The following is an 8984-nucleotide window of genomic DNA, read 5'->3' as shown; positions in this document are numbered from 1 at the left end:
TCCACTCTTCCCCCATTCACACCTTCGCACCATGCACACCACTCCGTACCACTTACTCCAACTCTCTCCACACACCTGTACTTGCACACCTGTGCTCTCATTCTTGGTGCCGCCTGCACCCTTCTCTCCCCAAGCGCATTCGCGCTGATCCACACACTCACTACTCACTCACTGCTCCACACACCTGTCCAGTTGCACACCTGTGCAATCACACCTGTTCAATTCTCACACACACGCGGCATCATCTCATCTAACTACTCCCTTCTGAAACTTGCGCTTCCCAGTCGTCCCTTTAAACTATTGCGCTCCCTCGTCATTATCATCCATACTAATCTACCTGCGTCCCCACTACAGGTATCAGTCACTAGCTAAACTTAACGTTACCTAATGTTATCTTCTCTAGATCCCTATCAATATAACCTAACCCACCCGGGCTAGTTTTCACTGCCATACACCCCATAAACTATTGCTCCTTTGCCCCCACATGGGAAGGATGGTGGATTTGCCATCCCACCACATCGGGGGTCTCTCACTACCAATTTTGCACATCAAATTTCAACAAATTAAAAATTTTCTATTTACTGCCAATTCTATTCACTTTTCTAAATTTTGTATCAAATCACTACTATCACTATCACCATTACCCGTCTACTTATTACTGCCTCTCGGTGCGCCAATTCCTGTCCAAAGCCCGGCTTCGTAAAGCCAAGCAATGGATGCTGGTTGTTTTGTGCCTGCGGCTGGATGCGTCCGGCACTCGGTGCAGGGACGGGGGCTTACCCGGGCCGAGATCCCATGCATCACCTCGGCGTGGAGCCATCCAATGTCCCGATCTCGACCTGCCGGCACGTCTCAACAAAACGTGGTCGCCATGACGACCCTTCCTATCCAGCCGCCCGCTCCGCCTAGTGGAGCACGGACGCGGCCGTTCAAAGCGAGGCCCGGCACGCACCGAGGGCCCGATTCGGCTATAAGTCGTTCTAAACTCTACCCCGTCTAACGTCGATGCTTCACCTGCATGCTTACACCCCGCAGCCCGTTCCTTGCTCACACACCCAGCCGTGCCCATGCTCCTCGTACCTTTCCTTACACACCCAGGTACACCCATTCCACTCACAGCCTTGGTCACACACCTGACCACCGAACACTTTGGCACACATTCGTTGCTCGCACACCTCACCAATACACCGCTTCGCGCCCCCTCCTCTGTCACCTCCTCTGTGACAATCACAGGTGTGCTCTCATTCGCACACCCAACCACGTGCCTCACTACCAATTCCAGCGTGCATTCCCACTCACGCTCTACCATTCCAGGTGTGCATCCTTCCATCCCAGGTGTACATCCTCGCTCACCTGTCACAACTAACTCACGCTCCATGTCACTCTCACTACTTTCACCTCCATTCCTGACAGAGCACTCACCCTTACTCTTGACAGCGCACTCTTTCCCCATGCACCTGTCCGTCACACACCTTTCTCGCGCACACTCCTGCGCACACTCTCCCGTCACACCCTCTGTAACACTCCCCACAGGTGGACACTCTTCCTTACTTCTGACAGCGCACTCTTTCCTCATGCACCTGTCCGTCACACACCTTTCTCGCGCACACTCTCCCGTTACACCCTCTGTAACACTCACCACAGGTGGACACTCTTCCTTACTTCTGACAGCGCACTCTTTCCTCATGCACCTGTCCGTCACACACCTTTCTCGCGCACACTCTCCCGTTACACCCTCTGTAACACTCACCACAGGTGGACACTCTTCCTTACTTCTGACAGCGCACTCTTTCCTCATGCACCTGTCCGTCACACACCTTCCTCGCGCACACTCTCCCGTTACACCCTCTGTAACACTCACCACAGGTGGACACTCTTCCTTACTTCTGACAGCGCACTCTTTCCTCATGCACCTGTCCGTCACACACCTTTCTCGCGCACACTCCTGCGCACACTCTCCCGTCACACCCTCTGTAACACTCACCACACCACGCTTCCATGTGCTCCCTCGCACACGCGCTACGACCGACTCACTCTCGCCAGCACACTCACTCCTTGGCACGCACTTTTTCCTCACACACCCCAGAGTCGGACTTTCTTGCACACCTCCTTTTTCGCACACCAGACCTGTCGCACACCTCACCAACGGCCTTTCACGAACACCCGGGTCCATCTCGACCCCCAAGCTTCTTAAATCCCCTGGCGCATCATACGCACGACCATATTGGTCACCACTTACACCGGGTCCTCTTCCTCTTCGCTTCTCCTCCATCACCTGCGAATCCCTCATCCGGTTAATGAGCACATCATCACGATCCAAACACAGACTTTGGACCAATTCTTTTATCTCCTCCTTTATCTCCTTCTTATCCCCTCTCCGTCGCTTCTTAATTTCACTCATTCCTTCTTCCACTTCTTCTAATTTGTGCTTCACCTCTTTTATTCCCCGGTACGTCTCCTCAAGCTCGTCCTCCAAGGCTACCTTGACCGTTTCCATGTGCGTCCTCACCTGCCGGTCCTTCGTCTCCATAACCTCTATCACTTCGTCCAACCTCGTTGTCAGTCCCTCACGTACCATCTGACATTCCCTCTTCGTCGCTACCAAGTCATCTTTTAGTTCTTTCTGTGTCGCCTTTAAACCTCCTAATACCGCAGTGTTCCTTTGAACCTGCTCCACTAACTCCGTCTGTCCCACCGTCAGCTGCTCCACCTCCTGCGTCAGGTCCTCTATGCCCCCTTGTAACTTTACAGTCCCCTTTCTCACCTCCTTTTCCATGTGCTCCTCACAGTGCCTCACCTCCTCGCGCACTCCTCCGACCTCCTCACTCACTCCTCTTCTGATCTGCTCTCCCATCACTTGCATCTCCTGCCCAGATGCCACCCTCATCTGGTCCATTTCCTCCCTGTGAGCATCCAGTTTGGTTTCTACCCCCATTCTGACCCCCTCTATCTGCTGCTCCATTTGTTTAACTTCCCTTTCCGCTTGGTCCCTCATGTCCCTCAATTTGCCTTCCATACTGTTTTCTAACCCCTCTAACCCTTTTTGCATCCCTTCCATTTGATTCTCTTGAGCGGCCATTCTGTTTTCTACCCCCGTTAACCCAGTTTTCACTCCCTCTATCTGATTCTCCTGGGCAGCCATTCTATTTTCTACCCCCTCTAACCCATTTCTCACCTCTTTTATCCCATTGTCTAACCCCTCAAAATTTTTGTCTAACTTCCCAATTTTCTTGTCTAACTCCTCAAAATTATTGTCTAACTTCCCAATTTTCTTGTCTAACTCCTCAAAATTATTGTCTAACTTCTCACCGGTACCCCTCGCTTCGTCCCTCATTACCCCCAATTGCTCACTCCGAGCCCTCGCTTCGTCCCTCATTACCCCCAATTGCTCACTCCGAGCCCTCGCTTCGTCCCTCATTACCCCCATTTGGTTTCCCAAGTCATTCCTCAGGTCTTCACTTGTCTGGACCATGAGCGCCTTTATTTGTTCCATAAATAGGCCCCAATCCATCGGCGGCGCTGCTACGGTCGCGGGCGCGGTGACCAGCGAGGCGCCATTTTGTGCGTTTGCTACCCTCGCTGCTTCGCTCTCCTCATGTCCCTCATGTCCCTCAATTTGGTCCTGGACCGACCCTGCTTCACTCTCCCCTACCGGACCCCAGCCGTCTTGATCCGCCATAGCGCGACTTGCAAAATTCGAGTTTCGTAAAACAAAACAAATTTCGGCCGCTCCAAATTTTGACCAAATTTTTTTTTTTTTTTTTTTTCAGTTCTCAATTTGGTCGGGCCTCGAATCTCACTCCCGACACCAATTGTTACAGATACGACTTTGATGTTAAAGTGGGCCGAGCGGAATGGCCGTCGTGTCCGCACAAATTACCACAAATTACCCGACTATACTCGACGTTGACGAGCCGCGCTATGCTGGCTCAATAGGAAAGAGAAGACACCCGGCTGGGTTATAATGACACAATACGACACCAGGGGTTCAGTTCTCAAGTATATTCGTACGGAAAAAGGTTAGATTACAGGGGCTAGAGGTATATTACAGGAAGACAGGCACTTAGACACACTCTTATATTAACCCCGGACAGACGACAGACACACGGGACAAAATGCTGACTCACACGGGGGTTGATGAAAAGGAAAGGCAGGTCGCGATGGCTCAAGGTGCACTCTTGGCTCAAGGCAGAATCGACTCGGTCCGGTCCAGAGATGCGGGGAGGTATCGTCGCGCTGGGGGTGGCGGTGGCTTCTCTCTCCAGTCTCCAAGCTGAGGCGCATCTGACGTCACATCCGGCGCGGGGCCGCGTATATCCGGCGGGGAGTGACACGCCCTCGGCTCGTTAGCTCCGCCTCGTGGAATCGGCACGTTGCTTCTCATTGGGTGCGTGCGGGGGGGGTTACTGGCTCCGCCCCTGACGAGGAGCTGACAGCCAGCCCCTTCGGGGTAACCCCGTGGAGCGCATGGTCTGGAGCTAATCGAGCCGGTGTGAGGACGCATCCTCCCCCGCTCCGCCGCCATCTCCTCTGTTGTTGTTGTAATTGTTGTTGTAGTTGTTGTTATTGTTGTTGTTTGGGGAAGAAGATGGGAGGAGGTATGGGAAAGGTCCTAAACTCACTACTGATGCCATATAATCACATTCTGGTGCAACGAAGAGTCATAATTAATGGAGACGAGGCCTTAACTGACATAGAATAAGAATAACTAGGAAGATGTCCGAAAGTTGTCTACCTGTGGTGCGGTGGACCTGGGCACGACATTTAATGGGGGAATAAGGGGAAGGTCGGCTCTACTGATTGTTATTTACATGCAATGGGACTAGGGAATGGGGGACTGGGGAAAGTTGGGGAGTATTGGAGAAAATAGGGGAATATTTACAAGCGGATATGGAGGCCAAATTCCATATTCGCAACAATATATTAGATGGTGAAGAGAGTTGTAGGAGAATTAAATTATTTCCCACGCATAAACAAATATTTGTAGGGTCGTTGTTTGAGTGGGTTATATTCACCAGATGATATTAAGAGTAAAAGGTTAAAAGGTCCATGAGGTCAGAAGGATCACAGGTGTTTAAGTGGTCTAATGAATAAGGATAACATGTCAAAAGGTTAGAAGGTTCGTAAAGAACAGGGTGAGAGAAATATAGGTGTTTAGGGGCAATGAGGGAGGGAAAGAATTAATATGGAAGTGAATGGGTCAATGTTTGAGTGGGTCAAAGATTAATCTGCCAGATGATATGTAGAAGAAGGATGATAGGTCTATAAGAGAAAACAAATATTTGTAGTGTTTGAGTGGTCTAATGAACAACATTAAGGATAGGTACTACAGACAAAAGGTTCATAAAGATGAGGGTGGGAGAAATAGAGGTGTTTATGATTTTTGAAAAAGACAAGGGGGTAAATGACATTAGATAGGGATTTCCCATGTTAAACGGAGGTGTCCCAGAAGCAACATTATTACACTACTTGCAACTGCCTCACAATGAAAAGCGCATCTGTCGTTCCTCTTCCTGGCATAAATCCAAACTGCATTTCGTCGATCTTCACTTTCTTCCTTATCCTCCTCTCCAACACCCTTTCCAATACCTTCATTCCATGCTCCAATAACTTTATCGCTCGGTACGAGCCACACTCCAGAGGGTCACCTTTCCCCTTGTATAGAGGGACGAGGGTACGCAGTTCCCAATCCACTGGAATGCGGCCTTCTTTCACCACCAAATTACAGATCTCTGTCATTCTCTTCACACCCCAACTTCCTGCTGCCTTCAACATATCTCCCACAACTCCCGTCGGCCCTCCCGCTTTTCCACTCTTCATTGCTTTTATCGCTTCCTCAACTTCCTTCTCAGTTATCTTCTCTGCCGGTCCTAAAACTGGGTTACTCTCTATGTTGCCATCCCATTCATTCTCTGTATTCAACAGCATTTCCATATATCTTTTCCATCTTCCATTAATTCCATCTGGGTCGACAACGATTTGTCCCACTTCATCCTTCAAGCAACTCACCCCCATCACATCACACCTCTCTTTCGCTATCTGCTTTGCAATCTTGAATACTGCTTTCTGACCCTCTTCCGAATCCAAGCGTTCTCCGAACATTTTCCTACATGCCTCCTGCGCCTTTGCTACCTCTTTCTTTGCAGCCTTCCTGGCTGCCTTATAACTTTCATGCTCTGCTGTTTCTGCTCCCGTACCCTTCGCCTTCTGCCACTCTTTGAACTTCTTCCTCTTCTCGTCAATCCTCTTTCCAACCTCAACATCCCACCACCATGTTTCCGAGTGCCTCGGTGTTCCTTTTGTCCATCCACATACCTCACCAACGGCTCCCAACAGACTAGCTTTCATTGACATCCAACCACTTTCAAGCTCAACCACATCATCCTCTACCCTACTCAGCCTCTCTTTTAATGCCTCCCTTACTGTCACCTCTTTCAACCTCCACACCTTCATTCTCGGTTGGTACTTCACCCGCCGAGCTCTCCTCGCACCTTTCACCCTTATGTCGCAGACAACCAAGTGGTGCTGTGAAACAGCCTCCTCCCCCGGGATCACCTTTGTGTCCCGGAGGTGCCCCCTATCTCGCCGACGCACCATCAGGTAGTCAACGGTTGTCGTCGACCCACCTGACGTGTATGTAACAAGCTTATTGTCCTCTTTCTGGAACTGAGTATTACAAATCAACAAATCAGCTCCATCAGCAAACTCCAAAATCCTTTCACCTTCTCCATTTCTCACACCATATCCGTAACCCCCATGAACTCCCTCAAAACCATCCATACTCCTTCCCACATGTCCATTCAGGTCTCCTCCCACCACAACAACTTCCTCATCTTTCACGTTTTCCATCAGCTTCTCTATCGCACACCAGAACTTGTCCTTCTCTTCATCGCTTCGACCAACCTGCGGAGCATATCCCGAGATGACGTTCACCAAGAGCTTTCCAATCATCATTTTCACCATCATCAACCTATCACTCACTCTAGTCACACTCACCACACTGTCTACAAACTCCTCAGAAAACAGGACACCAACACCATTCACGCCCTCCGGGCACCCTTGTCACACAAACTTGTATTTCTGTCCCTGCCTACCCTTCACCATTCTCACACCACTTCCCTTCCATCTCGTCTCTTGCACACAACATATTATGTCCACTCTTCTTCTGACCAATACTTCCACCACTTCTCCTGATCTCCCTGTCATTGTCCCCACATTCCATGTCCCAAACCTCAGAAACCGATCTCCACTTCGGGCTGCACCCTATTTGATGATGATGCCATTGATGCCATATTGATGATGCCATATTTGATGCCATTGACTGCCTGTGTATATTTTGTCATTGACTGCCTGTGTAGATGTGAAGTTATACTGACTGCATGTGTATATATGATTTTGCTGACTGCCTGTGTATGTTTGGTGATATGAATTATTGTGACACATTTTAATGTTATTAACTGCCTGTACAAAATGATAACATGTATTTGATTATGCAACTTATCGCGAATATAAAGACCGTATTTTGCAATTCAAAACCTTTGATTCGTGTCTTACCATTCCCCATAGCACTAATTTGATACTTTCATTGGATTCCTTGTCCCTGAAAATATAGGTTTAGTATATTTTAAAAAGTTTTTAGGGTAATTAGAGGCAGAAATAGAACAAAATATGTATTTTACAGTGGCCATTTTGGAAATCCAAAATGGCCGCCATACAGGTATCTCTCCAAATGTAAACATTGATTTTTAGTTTCCTTATGCTATAACCTTTCCAAAAATGTATAGGTTTGCTAATCTACCATGATTTTGAACGAAATATAATTTATTGACATAGTGAACCTGACTATTAAGTGAGTTGGCGTTGGGTTGTGTATTTAATAGCCAAGTTGTATTTTGAATTTAGTTAATGAATGGCTCATTCTAATTCGTATCCCTAATGTTTGAATTTTATATCCTAAAAATTTTCGTATAAAATTCGTATCCTAAAAATAAAGTTTGAGTGATTAACTGAACTGGTTATTTTTTTCATACCACACACCGCATGTCGGCTATTTCAGCACCAGGCGCTGTCCACATCCTACTTAATGACTCCACTATGAGGGGTTCAGCATCACAATGCAGCCCGCTGCCTGTTTCGTGATTGTCTGTGCCTGTCATTCGTATAATAAGCATTTTTCAGGTGGGGAGAGAATCTCTATTTGGACATTTATAGCCTATATGTGGGACTATCCAATATTGTAAAAAAATAAAGATAATAATATATATACAGTATATATATATATTTTCAGATTATCAAAATAATCTGCTGGGCCAGATATTATTGCTGGCGGGCCAGTTCTGGCCCACGGGCCGCCTGTTGCCGACCTATGACCTAGGCCCGAGGCTAGGGCTAGGCTGTACTGAATTTCACACACACATTCAAAAGATTCAGACATGACGATGTTTGCTCTCGTACTGAACTCTGAAGTATGTTTAATTCAGAAAGCTTGTTCGTGTTATTTTGTTTATTTGAAGTGTGCAACTTGTGATCAATATAAGACTTATAAACATGTAGGGTATTTGGGAAAGTCACCAAGAATAAATACTTAGAGGTCTATTAATAACAAGCATTCTGAGTATTGTGCTGCAATACATGTCCCCTAACGGCAGTCTGTCGTCCAGAAAAATGTTGGGGAAATTACCAAAGTTCAAAGTGCCATAACTTTGTCAAAAATGATCGAAACGTCGTGAAGTTCGAACTTGATCTGTAACCTATCATGAGGAAACCATGTACCAAGTTTGAAATCATTAGCATTAAGAGTTTAGAAAAAAAAGTCCGGAAAACTGTTCTTTGCATGACGGACTGACAAACTGACAGATGGAGGGACGGAGTGCAAACCTATAGTCCCCTCCGGTGTACACCGGTCGGGGACTAATAACTTTTCCTGAACTCGAAACATATAGATCTACGGTGTCATGAAATTGTGATTGTGTTTATCGTGCTAT

This window comes from Myxine glutinosa, chromosome 8, assembly GCF_964187855.1.
Source record: "Myxine glutinosa chromosome 8, kmMyxGlut1.1, whole genome shotgun sequence".
Taxonomy (NCBI): Eukaryota; Metazoa; Chordata; class Myxini; order Myxiniformes; family Myxinidae; genus Myxine; species Myxine glutinosa.
This window is presented reverse-complemented; position numbering follows the sequence as displayed.